This window comes from Mauremys reevesii, linkage group 8 (genome assembly GCF_016161935.1).
Source record: "Mauremys reevesii isolate NIE-2019 linkage group 8, ASM1616193v1, whole genome shotgun sequence".
Lineage (NCBI taxonomy): Eukaryota > Metazoa > Chordata > Testudines > Geoemydidae > Mauremys > Mauremys reevesii.
In genome coordinates, this window is record NC_052630.1 from 32,333,308 (window position 1) to 32,349,035 (window position 15,728).

Consider the following 15,728-nt stretch of genomic DNA (forward strand, 5'->3'; position numbering starts at 1 on the left):
TAATACAATTACTCTGTTGAATATATTGTATGCTTGCTTCCTTCCTTGGGAGCCTCCAACTATCTGGCAAATAACCCAGAGTTGCCCTGTGGTTAGAATTTTCCTTCCAAGCTGCCCTGGTGATCTTTCCAGGAAGGAGCAAGGGGAGGCACCGCCAAGTAAATACATCTGGGAAGAGAATAAAGGAAGTTACACCCTGCTGTGCTTGAATCCCAATGAACCCAGGTCCATCCATCCACTCTCATAAGGAGACTGACGTTAAAAGAAGGTAACAGAGGACCAGCATGTTACATGACAGTGGCTGGTTAACAGAGGAGCTGGTTGAAAATTTGATAAAAACTTTGACAGAAAAGGGCATTTTTGATCAAAAGATTTCAGTTTTCATTGAACAGTTTAATTTCTTAACCCAAAGTTTCTCATTTATTGGAACAACTCTGGTTTTGGTTTTTGACAGCCATGGAAAAGTATTGTTTTCTGATGATTTTTTCTACTGGGACAAAACAAATTAATTTCCTGGCCATCTCTAGTTAACAGCAATAAACTGAGGCCCACTGATGGGAAGCACACAGTGGGGAGGTGGTTATCACTAGCAATTTGAATAGTGATGAAGGACCTTGATTGGCCTATCAGGGGCAGTTAAAGTTTTTTATGTCTGGGTGGAGAAGATGATTCCTTCCCCACTTCACCTACCCTCATACACCATAGGCTAGGCCTACAGAGCAGCTGGGAGGGAGCTTCCCTGCGTGGCTGGACAGATACATGCTCGCTCTGCTAAGCGTGCATGCTAAAGATGCTAGTGTGGCTGCAGCAGCATGGGTAGCCACCTGTACTTCCAAGCCTGCCTGACACCCTGGTTAGACATGTGGGTGGCTAGCTGAAGCTGCCGCCAGTGCCACTGCAGGCATGATGCTATTTTTAATGCACTAGTTCAAGCAGAGCTAGCATGCATCTGTCTAGCCACACAGGGAAGTATGCGCCCAGCCACTGGGTAGGCCTATCTTCCGTCTCCTTCCTGTACAATGCTACTAGCATCTCCTACTCCTCTCAAAATAAAGACCCTACTAGATACTGCCACAGCAGTTTTTTTCCTTTAGGTTGCAGTGCTGGGCCTCGGATATTAGAGAGACAAGGTGGGTGAGGTAATATCTTTTATTGGACCAACTTCTATCTGTTCTATTTTACAAGCTCCACTGCAGATTGGATATTGCAATATATTTGGTCTTCTGCTATTATACTTCAGCACATACACATTGGGCCTGATTTAAAGCACACTGGAGCCTATGGAAAAACTCCCATAAGCTGTGGATCATGCCTCTGTTAAATGCATTCAACAAGGACAATTATGCATGGCATAACTTTGTGTTAGCTAAAACCAGCCAGTCATAGCCTGAATCTTTCCCATGAAAATCAATGGGAGCCAGAAGTCTCACATGGGTCGACAACATCTAGCTCCTTATAATAGGTTAGGTCAAGTTGTTTATTAGGAATCATTAATTTGGGGTGCCTGAGAGATTGGGAGCCCAACGTGAGACCAAGAACCCAATTTTTCAGAGCTGCTGAATATCTGCAAGTTCCATTGGCTCCAGTTGGAATCATGGAATAATGGCTATTAGCCAGGATGGGTAAGAATGGTGTCCCTAGCCTCTGTTCGTCAGAGGATGGAGATGGATGGCAGGAGAGAGATCACTTGATCATTGCCTGTTAGATTCACTCCCTCAGGGGCACCTGGCATTGGCCACTGTCGGTAGACAGATACTGGGCTAGATGGACCTTTTGGTCTGACCTGGTACGGCCTTTCTTATGTTCTTATGTTATGTTCTTATGAGTGATCAACTTCTCTGAAAAATGAAGCCCTATGTTCTCAAAGTTTGGCTTCCATAAACTGAGACACCCAAAGCTGTACGTTTTTGCGGGCCGAGGTTTTTATTTTTTTTATGAAGTGTGGGTACAGTGCTTAGCACAATGGGGCTCCATCTCCAGCTGGGGCTTACAGACCACTGTCATTTCATGCAACTCAATGAAAAATTATTCAGCACTTTTGGAAACATGAGCCATAATCTTTTTTGTAAAGCACTGGTGCAAGCTGTAGTATACAATCTTACAGAACTCTGTGCCATTTCCCTCCAAATCTATTGTGGCTTGCTCTGAGTCAGCATGACATGGTGCAATACTTGACTCACACTTACATATGACTCATAATATATAGCCAACCACATTAGAAGTACTCTTCCTACTGGACGTCAGCTGGCCACCTGCCCCATATCTCCTCCACTGGCTTCTTCCAAGGGAAAGCATGGGATGGGGGGAGGAACGGGAAGGCTGACTTCATTTGTTTTCATACATGAGAATGCCTGGGTGTTGGGAAGTGGAAGTTTAGAAATGTTTTGAGCGTTAATGAGTCCATAGCAGTGATGTACAATGTGAGATGCAGGCCCCTGAGTATACATGCAGTGCTGTTTGTGATCTTACAGAATTTACCTATTCTTTCCTACTTCCTCTGACTTTAGCATATTTTTTAAAAAAGTAAAATGCAAAGGAAAACCCTCATCCTTAACCTTTAAAATAAGCTCTCAGCAGCATTCCAACATCACAACTCTGAGGATGTTGCATTTCCGCTTCTAAGAAGTAGATTTGAAAAACAGAAAATATATTAAATGTAAAACACAATCGCTCTGAAAATCCAACCTATCAGTTATGGACCTGGGCAAAGCAGATATTTTTCTATGGGAATCAGGCACACAGTCTGTAGGCTGAACTATGTATAAGAAAAAAAACCCTAAAGTATGATTTTTAAGTTGGTCTAAGGAAGGATTTCTTTCCACGGATCAGGGAAGAGAAGCTTAAGATGCAAGTGAAAGACCAGCATCAATGAAAACAGTCTAAGCCCTGACTTAAGATAAAGGTGAGCGAAGTTTGAACTCAGTGGGGATATGATGGAATTTCCATTCCTCTTTGCACCCTGCTACCCCCTCTTGCCAGTGGCAGGCCTAATTCTTCTCTCACTTATTTCATATTTACATCAGTGTAAATCCACTGATGCTAATATAGTCACATCAGGAGATTGGAATCAGGCCTGAGGAATTTACCTCTAGCTCAGATACTTGACCTCCCTTAAAACCCTTGGGCATCTAGAGCTGGTATTTCCAAACACCTATTAAATCTCAGTGGTATTTGGGTACATAGCTCCCACAAGCAACTTTGAAAATCCTAGCCTAGAAGAGCAAATTGTTTCTCTTTCGAATGTACCGTATCACTTGGCATCAAATGACAGGTGTTAAAAAATTCCAAGAGGAAGCTGCCCTTTGGCCCCCTCTACAAGAATTTTACCCAGTCCCTTTGAAATTATGGAGCTATCTGCATTGTTCAACAATGACTAAAACACAGGAATGAAGAAGAGACAGATAGGAAAGTAACTGCAGCCTGACATTAGGTATATTGGTGAGAAAAAACCCAAACCTGTTACAAATAACAAAGACAGGAATCAAATAGCATGATCCCATTCCACCTACATATACGTAAGCCAAACATAGCAGCCAAAGACAGTTCATGGCACTCCTGTTAACAGTGCACTCTTCTTAACATCACCAAGGACTTGATACTCTTCTTATTTACACTGGAGAGAGTCAGGAGTTGCTCCAAAGTCACTGGTGCAAGAAAAGAATGAAGTCATGTCCCTTCAGAGTCCACAAAAGCCACACAATCCACTTTATTACAAAGGAATTTGAGATGTTCATTTCTGGCTTAGTACCATAAACCTCCATTACAACAGGTTTTTAATGCAGATATTCACTGCTTTGGATGCCTCAAATTAAATCATTCAATAGAGGGAAATTCTTACTTGGTCTTCAAAAAGAAAATGAAAAATCGATCAAACAAACAGTCGCAACATTTTGGAACATTCAATGCTTGCCACCTTTTAACTGACATTCTTACAATGCTATTAAGATTGATTTTGGAGAGAACAGAACATTTGTAGATATTTCCAAAGTAACGTAGACACCTAGGAGGCTAATTTCCACTACCTTTCAATGAGACTTAAGTTCCAAAATACCTCAATCACTTTTGAAAAGCGGACTTAGGAGTCTTTGAAAATGTTATTCCAAGTCATTGATACTTAGCACTTAAATTGTTCTTTTCACCCATAGATGTCCAATCATTTGGGAAAGGTAGTTGAGCATTGTTATCTTTATTTAGCAGGTGGAGAAACTGAAGCACAGAGCAGTAAAAGTCCAAACTTTTAAAATTAGATCCCTGAAGTTTGGCCTCTAAACCCCTATTCAGGTTCTTGAATAAGAAGTCCAATTTTCAGACAGGCTGTGGCCATTGATTTAACTGAGAGCTGCTATTGATTTAGGTTACCTGAGATTGAAAGCTTTGCCTTATTTAATTAAAATCACACAGTAACTCAGTGGTGAGTCAGGAGCAGAATCCAGGTCTTGTGATTACCTGTACAGCACTTTCTCTGCTGTCTCCCTTTTGCCATGGGATGGGTGGCTATGGTTCCTTTTCCTCAGTAGGTCTCTGGTTCAAATCCAGCCCAGACTGACAGTTAAGTAACCAACAAGAGAGCACGAAAACTCCTTTCGATCCAGTTCCTTTGATGAGTGGCTGTCCACATCACAACTAGAATCCAGGTTGTCACTCTCAGCAGAGAGACCAAAGGCTGAACAGTCCCTAGAGACTCAACTACCCTCTCTCCGCCTGAGACAGGGTCTCCAGAACTGGGTTGAAGGCAGGCACAGCCAGGTAGGAAGCTGTGCAGCAAAGCTTACATTACCCCTCTTCCAGTTCCTCCAAAACCTGCTCCTTAAGATTTGGCTGTGCTTCTCTCTGTATCTCTGTATGATTGGCCCCCCACCTGAGGGCCTCACCACTTCCAGAGCTCTTCATTACCCTGCTCCTGCCACTGGCCAAGCTGGCTGTGCATAAGCCCATTAAGAAAGCTCAATCTCGGGGAGGCTCTGTGATTGTAGTACCATTTTCCTCACTCATGCAGGCATCCGAGAAGAGTTCCATTGACATGCATCCACCGCTTCCCAGGACCTCTTCTTGGAGTGGTGGGTGCAGTGAGGGACTCTCTGCTCGGCACCCCCCACCGGTATGCTTGCATCACACCTGTGACTACACTCCCATCCGTGCACTTGTTGATTTGTCCTACAAACTCAGTTGGCCTCAGTTCTTTTCGGCACCCTCCCTTCTTTTCTACTGTCATTCTGGAGTTGGGGGGGGGTCCTTCTCTCTGCCTCAGAACTGAGCGCAGCATGGAGCTGCAGAGGCAGCTGCCCGCTGCCCACAAGCAGTCAGGGATGCTTGGGGGGAGGGTGACCAGATGTCCTGATTCTACAGGGACAGTCCCAATATTTGGGCCTTTTTCTTATATAGACACCTATTACCCTCCACCCCCGTCCTGATTTTTCACATTTGCTATCTGGTCACCCTACTCGGGGGAGGCACGCAGGGGCAGCAGGTAGGACCGGGAGAGGTGTGGTGGGGAAAGACCTGGCTAGGAACATTGGTGGAGCCAGGCCTCCATGCCCTGAATATTGCTGGAGCGCGAGCACCACGGGCCCATATAGCTCACCGCCCCTGGCCACAAGTTAAGGGAAAGCGGTCTGCAGCCAGTTTCTAATCCTATACTCAATTTGGTACAAACCAGTACAGGAAGAGATGCTACTGTAATTTCTGAATTCATCTCTGCCTTCCCATCTGTAATTTTGACATTACACCACAACTAAGTACAGCTGCCATTATGCCTCTTGCTCTTTCCAAAGGAACCTTACAGCAATAAGAAATAATTTGTTCTTTTAGAGCAGCTACCCTACTAGTATTTAAAAACTCTTTTTGGACATTTCTGAATTAAGTCTCACAAACACCCTGTTCAGATAGGTAAATATTACAGTTGACTAAAAACTGTAATTTCCATCCGGCAGGAAATGCTGCTATTTCAACATTTGTTTTCTTCTTGAACCAGGATGAAATGTCAAAATATTTTAACTGCATGGAACAAAAGTTTCTGGAAGAATTTTGACTTGGAAGTGTCAAAACGTTTCGTTTCAACATTTTTGATTGAAACAAAATGTTTCAATATTCCCAAACCAAAACATGTAATTTCCACTTGTTGGCCCAAACCAAAACATTTCCTCTTGAATTTCCCAGTGGAAAATTACACCCCCTCCCCCACCCCCCAAAAAAAATCTTTGCCAGAACTAAAATTCAGTTTCCACAAAGAAACATTTTCCCACCAGAAAAAGGAGTTCTCAAAAGTTTTGGACCAATTCCAGTAGATATTACCCCTATTTTAAAGATGGGAGAAGTGAAGCACGTGACTTACCCAGGTCTCACAAAAAGGCAGAGACACAGCCAAGAACCCAGAGTTCTTGATTTCCAATCCCCTGCTCTCACCAACAGAATGCATTTATCAGTCTGGCTGCCTTAATCAGGGCCGGCTCCGGATCCCAGCGCGCCAAGCACGCACTTGGGGCGGCATTTTGCCAGGAGGGCGGCAGGCGGCTCCGGCGGACCTCCCGCAGGCGTGCCTGCGGATGCTCCACCAGAGCCGCAGGACCAGCACACCCTCCGCAGGCACGTCTGCAAGAGGTCCCCCGGAGCCGCAGGACTGGCGACCGGCAGCGCGCCCCCTGCGGCATGCCGCTGTGCTTGGGGCGGCCAAATTCCTAGAACCGCCCCTGGCCTTAATGCAAACATTGGACATAACCGTTAATTTTAAGAGAGTCTGCCAGGGCTACTTCCCTACCTCAGAGGGGTATTGAGAAACTACATTAATTAAATGTTTGTAAAACTCCTTGAACTTAGATGGAAGATACTGAGCAGCATTATTGCTCTTGTAGCAATATAACAGGCTAAAATGACTATCACTATATACAAAGATTTTTTTAGCTGCTGAGGGCAAACTTTGTTTCAGAATTGGGTCAAAGACAGCTTAGGCACTTGGGGCCTGACTGCCCTTTCATGAATGTTCTCAATGGAGTCATGCTGGCATAAAACTGGAGTAAAGCAGCAGAAAAGGAGGCCCTTTGAGTCACATTCTGTGTCAATCACACTCTTGGAATCTCAATATCTTCATTGGGGCTGCAGGTGGGTAACAAATTCTGGAATTTGGCCTATTTTAATTGTAAATGCATATTTTTAAAATAGTGCATCTGGATTTTAAGTTCCCTTCCAAATGTTGTGTGTGATTTGTTCTTGCCAGAGAAGCACACCTGGGAGTATGAAGGGGGGTAGATAAGTGCCTTTCCATATGGCAAACTGACCAGTGTTTCATTCTGCACTGCTTAACTTTTAAAATAAATCTTATATCATTAAGATACCAGGTTCATATTTTATTGGGCAACTGTTCTTCACTTATTAGAAAGAAGGATTTGTTTTTGGTGCTGCTATTGTTGATCCGTTAGCAAATCTGAAGTGGTACTCCTGGGCATTACATCATCATTTAAATTCTTCCTCCTTACATTCCAGCAGATATAATTTAGACCTCTTCAGAGGGTAGACACTTGGCTACACTTGCAAATTTGCAGTGCTGCAGCAGGGTGTGAAAACACACCCTCTCCAGCGCTGCAAATTGCGGTGCTGCAAAGCGCCAGTGTGGTCAAAGCCCCAGCGCTGGGAGCGCGGCTCCCAGCGCTGTCCGTTATTCCCCATAGGGAGGTGGAGTACGGACAGCGCTGGGAGAGCTCTCTCCCAGCGCTGGCGCTTTGATTACACTTAGCGCTTCAAAGCGCTGCCGCGGCAGCACTTTGAAGTGCAAGTGTAGCCACTTAACAGCAAAAGAGCCAATACCACATTTTCTTCTCATAAATTGTTAGTCACAGACACTGCACTAAGTCTTGCAATAACAAGGATCATTTTAAGTGACTTTTAGATACTGGGGCTTTTTAAGTAAAGATATTGTCAGTACAAAGTGACAAAGGGAAACCAAGTACTATCTCCCTGAGAGACTGAGGGCTTGTCCACATGCTGCTTTAGCCTACACCAGAGGACATTTTATTCCACACTAACATGTCATGCACCAGCTGGCCTGTGTGGGCCTTGCTGATGCACACGGAAAGTTCCCTGGTGCGTATTATCATAGTACTGCTTGAAATAGAACTATTGAAATAGAATGACACAGCTGTTTTCAGTTGCACCCTCAGTGCATGACATGCTCGTGTGGGCTAACATTTACACCATCTGGTGAGGACTAAAGCATCTTGTAGACTAAAGCCTAAAGAGTGCAGTGTGTGTTTTAGCATCTCCTCCGCGACACGTGGGACCACACGCACAGAACCCCGTGCTCATCTCACTACTCTGCATCCCTATCAAGTAGTGTTCAGTGCAAGGTCTAGGTCATCACCTTCTACATTTTTCATGATCTGGGCCCAGAACATCTGTGAGACCATCTCACTTTGCAGGATCTTGCCACCACCATCATCACCATCCACTCCTCTGGCACAATGCAATCACCTTCCACAAGGGAAAAACTTGTCTGCATCGGGAGCCAGAGCTCTCTCACGGTCCAGTCCAAGAATGGGGAATTCCTTCCCTCATCACTTTGTTTCAAGTTCAGAGTACATTCTTTGACCCTTCTTTCAATAATATTACTATTACAGTGGCTTACAGCAGCCTCAGCCAAGCTCCAGATTTTATTGGACCTGGCATTCTCCAGACATATGATAACGGACGCTCCCCACCCAGATGATCTCACAATCTAAACAGATGACGTAGGGCAGGAGAAAGGAGGCATTACTCCCATTTTACAAAAGGGGATCTGAGGCACAAGGAGATTAAGTGACCTACCCACATACGCCTGGGGACTAAACTCAATTTTGTCACAGTCCACTGTCTTAACCACCAGACTTTCCTTCCCCTCTGTGGAAGAAAGCACATAGCACATGATAACCTAGGAAAAATAACCCATGCTCAGATCTTCCAAGCAAGAGTAATGGAGAAGACACCATATATGACCAATTGCAGTCACATTGCTTGATGCCTCTGAAAGGAGCTCAGATACCATGCCCATCACCATGGTATCCTACCCCGATGAGAACAGAACAGTAGATTACCAGATATTTAGAGGTGGAGTACATAGAAAACAAGATTATGCAATTTTCATATCTACACAGCTAGCTACATTTATTTCCCTAGTTAACACTGGGGACTTCTTGGGCCAAGTTTCAGCCTGTTCCACACATACAACCATTCTGAGTTCTGTGAAGTTGCATAGACGCATGTAAACAGATTTGGACCCCATATTTGCACTGAGGGTTCTATAACACTCCTGATATCTGTGAACCTCAGCTAGTGTAGAAGTCAGCTGAGCTACACTGATTAATAGAACTATGCCAGTTAACATTCACTGAGGATCCAGGTCCATTTGAGAACACAAATTGCTGAGAGAGAGCAGACAATGCACTGGATATTTGCATTGCAAGTATTAGGAGGCCATTTTACCTTCAAACTGTGTTTAGAAAAGTAGAGTTAGCCACTGGATCAACAGAGATCCTCCCTGGGAAAGAATGCTGTCTTGTCACACGCATTTTAGACCCAATCCCAGAAGGCCCCGAGCACCTTCAATTCTCACACCAACTTCAGTGGTTGTTGAGAATGTTTGTATCTTGATGGTGTTCAGTAGCTTCCAGAATTGATATGATCACTTGTCAGGCTTAGGTGCCACCTCCCCCTGTACTATTGTTAATCTAACTGGCTGTAAAGAATGGGATGCAGCTCTTGTTTAAATTCATTTTAATTGCAAAATGTGGGGCTCCCCTCAAAGGAGATTTTTGGCAGTGGGGCAGGGAGGGATGTGGAGGCAAGACTGGTGGGTCCACAGTCATCTGACAGTTCCTCTACTGCAGCCTGGGATCAGAGGTTCTTACAGCCCTGGGGCTGCCACAGTGGTGAGACCACAGTTCAGGTGGTGCTTCACTGTATGGGAAAACCATGCCATATGGAACACCCCTGACCTAAGCCAATACTCCCCGACTTTGAGTTGAGGGGAGGGCCTGACCATGGAAGAAGAGCAATTGCTTAGGAAAAAAACAAGTGGGTATAACTAGGAGTAAATGGAGGAAATTTAGCAATGGGAAAAGTAGGCAGGTTATCTGGAAAACATTCCTCATGGTGAGGTCTATTAGGCAGTGGAACAGGTTCCCCAGAGAAGTGAAAGATAGAATATGTCATAAGAATGGCCAGACTGGATCAGACTAATGGTCCATCTAGCCCAGTATCCTGTCTTTCGACAGTGGCCAATGCCAGGTGCTTCAGAGGGAATGAATAGAACAGGTAATCATGAAATGATCCATCCCATCGCCCATTCCCAGCATCTGACAAACAGAGGCTAAGGACACCATCCCTGCCCATCCTGGCTAATAACCATTGATTGACCTATGCTCCATGAACTTATCTAGCTCTTTTTTGAACCCTGTTATAGTCTTGGCCTTCACAACATCCTCTGGCAAGGCATTCCACAGGTTGACTGTATGGTGCGTGAAGAAATATTTCCTTTTGTTTTAAACCTGCTGCCTATTAATTTCATTTGGTGACCCTTAGTTCTTGTGTCCCAAGTCATTTTAAACTGGACAGAGCCACGCCCCAGAGAAATCACTGCAGGGAACAATCCTGCAACGGCAGAGGAATGAACTAGATGATATACTAGGCATTTTCCATCGCTACTGGCATTAAGTGACTGGAACCTCCTCCCCCGGGGCATTTTTCTAACATACCAAACACAGAAGACTTGTCCCATTAAGGAAGATTGTTTAAAAGAAGCACAGAATATAAAGGAAAAGATTCAGCCTTTAAAGCTCCAGCCCTCATTAGGGGTGGCACAGAAGCCACCCCACCCTGGTGGGGTGGGGAGGGTCAGGTACCCAGATGGTATAAATCAAAGCCGCTCCAATGAAGTCCCTGGAGGATCTGCTCCTGAATGTTAATCTAAGGGGAAAATAACTGCGTATTGCCAGGAACTTATTCAGGCAAGAGCCTGTTATGAAAGAAACCCTCATTTAGTCACAGATTTCACATGCAATGGGAAACACAGCATGTCAAAGAGTGATGCTGAGAGCTACCTTCAGAAACAGACAACCGAGAAACATGCCCAGCCTCAAATTCCCGCTGCAGCCTGAGGACAGGTGGGTACAACGTACGTTTCCTACATAAAAGCAGTCCCAGGTGAATAAGAGGTCATTATGACCCAACTTAAAAAAGCAATGCCTCACTTTTGGATAAAAAAAATAAATCTGCCTTACTACTTTACTCTATCCCATTAATTTTATTGCAGCTGAAAGTCCCAACTATTTGAAGGTCTGCCAAAACATAAGGGGATTTGCACACAGGTGAGTGTTCCCAGTACCAGACAGAGGAGTGTTCAGAAGAAACGAAGGAAATAAATGCTATTAAGTGGTTATAGCAACACCAGGTAAGTGTGTTTGAACCATGCGTGTTAAAAATAAAATTGAAAAAAGGATGGGAAAAATCCCTACCCCAGGAAATGCCACATTGGATCAGGCCAGTGGTCCATATTCTTACAGTAGAATTTGTAGTACAGTAGCACCTTCAGGCCTCAGCTGAGATTGCTGGACAGGCACACAGTGAAAGTGTCTTTCCAGGAAGGCTCCAAATCCAGACAGACAAGACACAGGAGGGCAGGGGAACCAGACACACAGCACCTCAGTGGTAGAACCAGGAATACAGAGCCCAGGTTTGCTAACTCCTAGGCCCATGCCTTGTCTTCTACATAGACCAATATCCTATCCCCGTCAGAGGCCAAACCTAGTTTCCTCAGAGGAGGGTGCAATGATCTCTGCAGTAGACAGTTATGGGAAAACGTGTACTTCTGAGTGCAACCCTGACATACTCCTTTGGGATCTACTTTGCACTTGATCCTGCAGAGTGCAGGTGTGGAGGTGTGTGTGCATAAAGAAAAAACCAAGCACAATGAGCAGATGTGGAGAGGAGAGAATCTGATCCTGCAGTAATGAGAGTGCTGCTATATGGCCACCATGTTACTCCTGCCTAGCAGGAGAAGTGATTTAATAGGTTACCAAAGGGCTAGTGACAATTTTCATTTATTGAAAACAGTTTTGATAAATCATTTGTCATTTATTTAAAAAAAGTTTATAGTAAACAATTAATAAAACCTTTTGATAATGTCTTCAATCATTTCTTATAACAACTTTTTGGAAAAAACTGAAAAAAGGCACACTTTGTGAGAAACAGAAACACTGGAAAACAACTTGTAAAAAATAATTGCCTTTTTTTCCCTCTAGAAACAAATGTTTGCTAGAAAAGCTGTTAGAACAGTTTCTACCAGCTCTGCATTAGAACCAAAAAATTGTTCTGTGGTATTTTCTACTTTTTATACAGCAAAAATAATAAGCCATTTGGACACAGCTAGGTCCCAAACAATGGTGTTTACTGAATATACACAAACAGGCAAGGCCTGGTTATATACCTGCTGCTTTTCTGGAAGCTTTTACAACATAGAACACAGCGAGTACCCCTAGAAGGCTCATGCACCATTTAAAAGGTGCATTCCTTATTCCTATAATCTGCAATGTCCATCATACGTAATGGGGAAAGAGACTGAATCAAATGGGGACAGACAATTTTGACTGACAGCACCCGACAGACACTTACTCCTGAGATCTCGTGCTCTCTTTTTCAGCTTCTGACTTTGTAGATGTGATAGGGGTACAATTTTGGGGGCATGGTCTAATAGCTACACAGTGAGACTTGTCTTCAGTGACCAAACGAGGGACCAGCAAAATACAGCTGCTTATCAAAGACAGCCTTCTTGAATAAATAAATAAATTTTAAAAAGCAGCAGCAGAATAGCATCCAGGACATTTCGTCTGGGGATATGCAAGGCAGGACATTGCCTGGTTGGGAAGGTGTCCTGTTCAGGGCTCATTGCAGATGTAAATGGATTTACTGTATGAAAACGATGTAGAAGGATTGCAGCATGCCATTAGTTCACTGCTCCAAGGACACACTAGAGCAACATAATGTGTCTTTGATGTGTATCAGGGAGATTAGTAGAGTCAGTGAATTTTAATTCCTGGCATATGCCCTAGTAAGATTCATTTACTAGCTTGCAGGGCCTGATCCTGGCCCTTATGACACACTGCTTATGGAGGACAACCCTCCCTCACCAAGAGGGAAGTCAGCCTCCTCCATAGCAGCATCTCTTACCCATGACCACAGAGGATGCTTTATGGGTCCAGGGAATCAGAGGGTGTTGAGGGGGCTAGGAGATATGAGTAAGCAAAGGGGGAGGAAGACTGTGTCATTCCTACCACCAGCCCTATGGAATTTACCAGCCCCATGAAATAGCTGCAGGCTCCTCTGGGTTTATTCCATAAGGTGGAGCCAAGATCAATTATCTATGGGCTTGCACTACCAGGGAGTGTGGAGATGGGGGTTGGAGACAACCCTACCCCAGAGGAATGAGATCCTCATTCAGATGCCCCTGACTATTGCATTGTTTTGTCCCAATGGGATGCAGTGGCTAAAAAGGTTAATGTCATGGTGGGTGTATTTACAGGAGTGTCGTATGTAAGACATAGGAAGGGATTGTCTTGCTCTACTCAGCACTTGTGAGGCCTCACCTGGAGTAGTGTGTCCAGTTCTGGGTGTCACGCTTCAGGAGAACTGTGGACAAGTTGCAGAGTCTCCAGAGGAGAGCAATAAAAATGAAAAAAGGGTTTAGAAACCTGACCTATGTGGAAAGGTTAAAACCTGGGCATGTTTAGCCTTCAGAAAAGGAGACTTGAGGGGCAGAGGAACCTGATAACAGTCTTTATATATGTGAAGGGCTGTTATACAGAGGATGGTGGTTAGTTCATCTCCTTGTCCACTGAAGGACAAGGGAGCTGAGGATTAGGTATTAGGGGAAAAAACCTATCAGGATAATTAAGTGCTGGAACAGGCTGCCCAGGGAGGCTTTGGAATCCCCATTGTTGGAGGTTTTTAACATCAGGTTGAACAAACCTGTCAGGGCTGGTCTAGGTTTACTTAGTCCCACCTCAACGCAGGGGGCTGGACTTGATGGCATCCTGAGATCCCTTCTAGCCCTCCGTTTCATGATTCTATCTGGAGCTTGGCCAGATTTACTACTATTTTTTTTTTGGTCATCACTGCTGTCTCTCTGCCATCAACACAGATACACAGCAAAAGCCCCTGTACACGGTACAGTTGAGCTCTAGCACAGACACCTGAACTCTCACCAAAATGGATTCTGCTCCCATTGAGCACAATGAGAGTTTAACCGGTTACTCTGCGTGCCTCAGTTTCCCCACCTGGAAAATTGGGATAACACTACCTGCTTCCAGAAGTCCTTTGAGATCTGATAAAGAGCATAATATAAGAATTAGGTATTATTATTACTATGTTAGTGGGAACAGAACTGGCCCCGAATGGTCTTGATGGCACTGCAGTAACATACCTACAGCACCCAGAACAACACGTTTTACTTCCCTCCTGATGCAGACATTCCTTGTCACAAGTGCATTGCTCATTTTGCTGAAGTCCGCGGAGGCATGTAATGCCAATGCTGCAGTGGAGAGACTTCCTCCTGGAGAGAAATCTCTGGGTAGTGTGTCGCAGAATGCTCCTCTGAAAGCATAATAGCATGACATCTGTGCCCTAGGCAGGGAACGGACAGAAAGACTGTAACAGGATAACACTGATTAAGGATGGAATCTGACTTCTCAGCCATTTCTCAGACAAATCAATGGGAACTTTTGCATGTCCGCAAGGACTGCAAGGTTCTACTCAAGCAAAAACTAAGTGACATTTTCTGCCTCAGGCAATCCTAATGCAAAATTCACTGGGTGAAATCCTATGGCCTGCATTATGCAGGAAGTCAGACTGGATGATCATAGTCTCTCCAGCCTCAAAATGTCTGAAACGATGATAATAGCAGGAGAAATGTCACATTGCCTGAACAGACCCCAGGATAATAGTTAACAGAAGTGACAGAAAAGCTGTGCCACTAACAAAGGGAAAAAAGTTTCCCCAGAGTGAGATTCATTAGACTGTGGAACAGTCTCCTCAAGGGACGTGACAGGAGCTCCATAACTTGGATCATGTTAAAGCAAGAATGAACAATACAAGACAGACTATAAATTTAAGGAACAGCCCGACACTGGCAAGGGGCTGGCTTACATGACCTATTTTCCATTTCTCATTTCTGGGTTTTCGCCATTTACACCAAAGAAGAACCTAGCTGTGTGTCAAAGAAAACAAGAATCTAAAGAGTTTGTCTTTAAAAAAAAGCTTTCACCTTTGCCTCCTGCATGAAGGAGCAGACTGATGCTCCACACAGTTCCCCAGTGGGATCTTTTTCTCATTGGAAACTAGCATTAGGCCCGACAAATATTTGTGTTTCTCAGATTTGTGCTGCAGTCTTTGTATCTGTAGATTGCCACTGCACACCCCAAAGCCAGACAGCTGGAATTAACAAAGGGCCAGATGTCAATACCCTTACTAATATAAAGCCGTAACTTACTCCTTACCTGAAGTCACAGGGAGTAAGGCACCACTGAATAAAAGTATAAGGGTCTGTCTATGAGTTGGGTCAGCTGACTTGGGTTCACCGAGCTCGGGTGCTAAAAATTTCTGCATGGATGTTCAGGCTTGGGCTAGAGCCGGAGCTCTGGGACCCTGCAAGGGCGATTCGAGGACGAGCTCTACCACACATTTACATAGGGGTCCTGAGATGACTCAGGAGT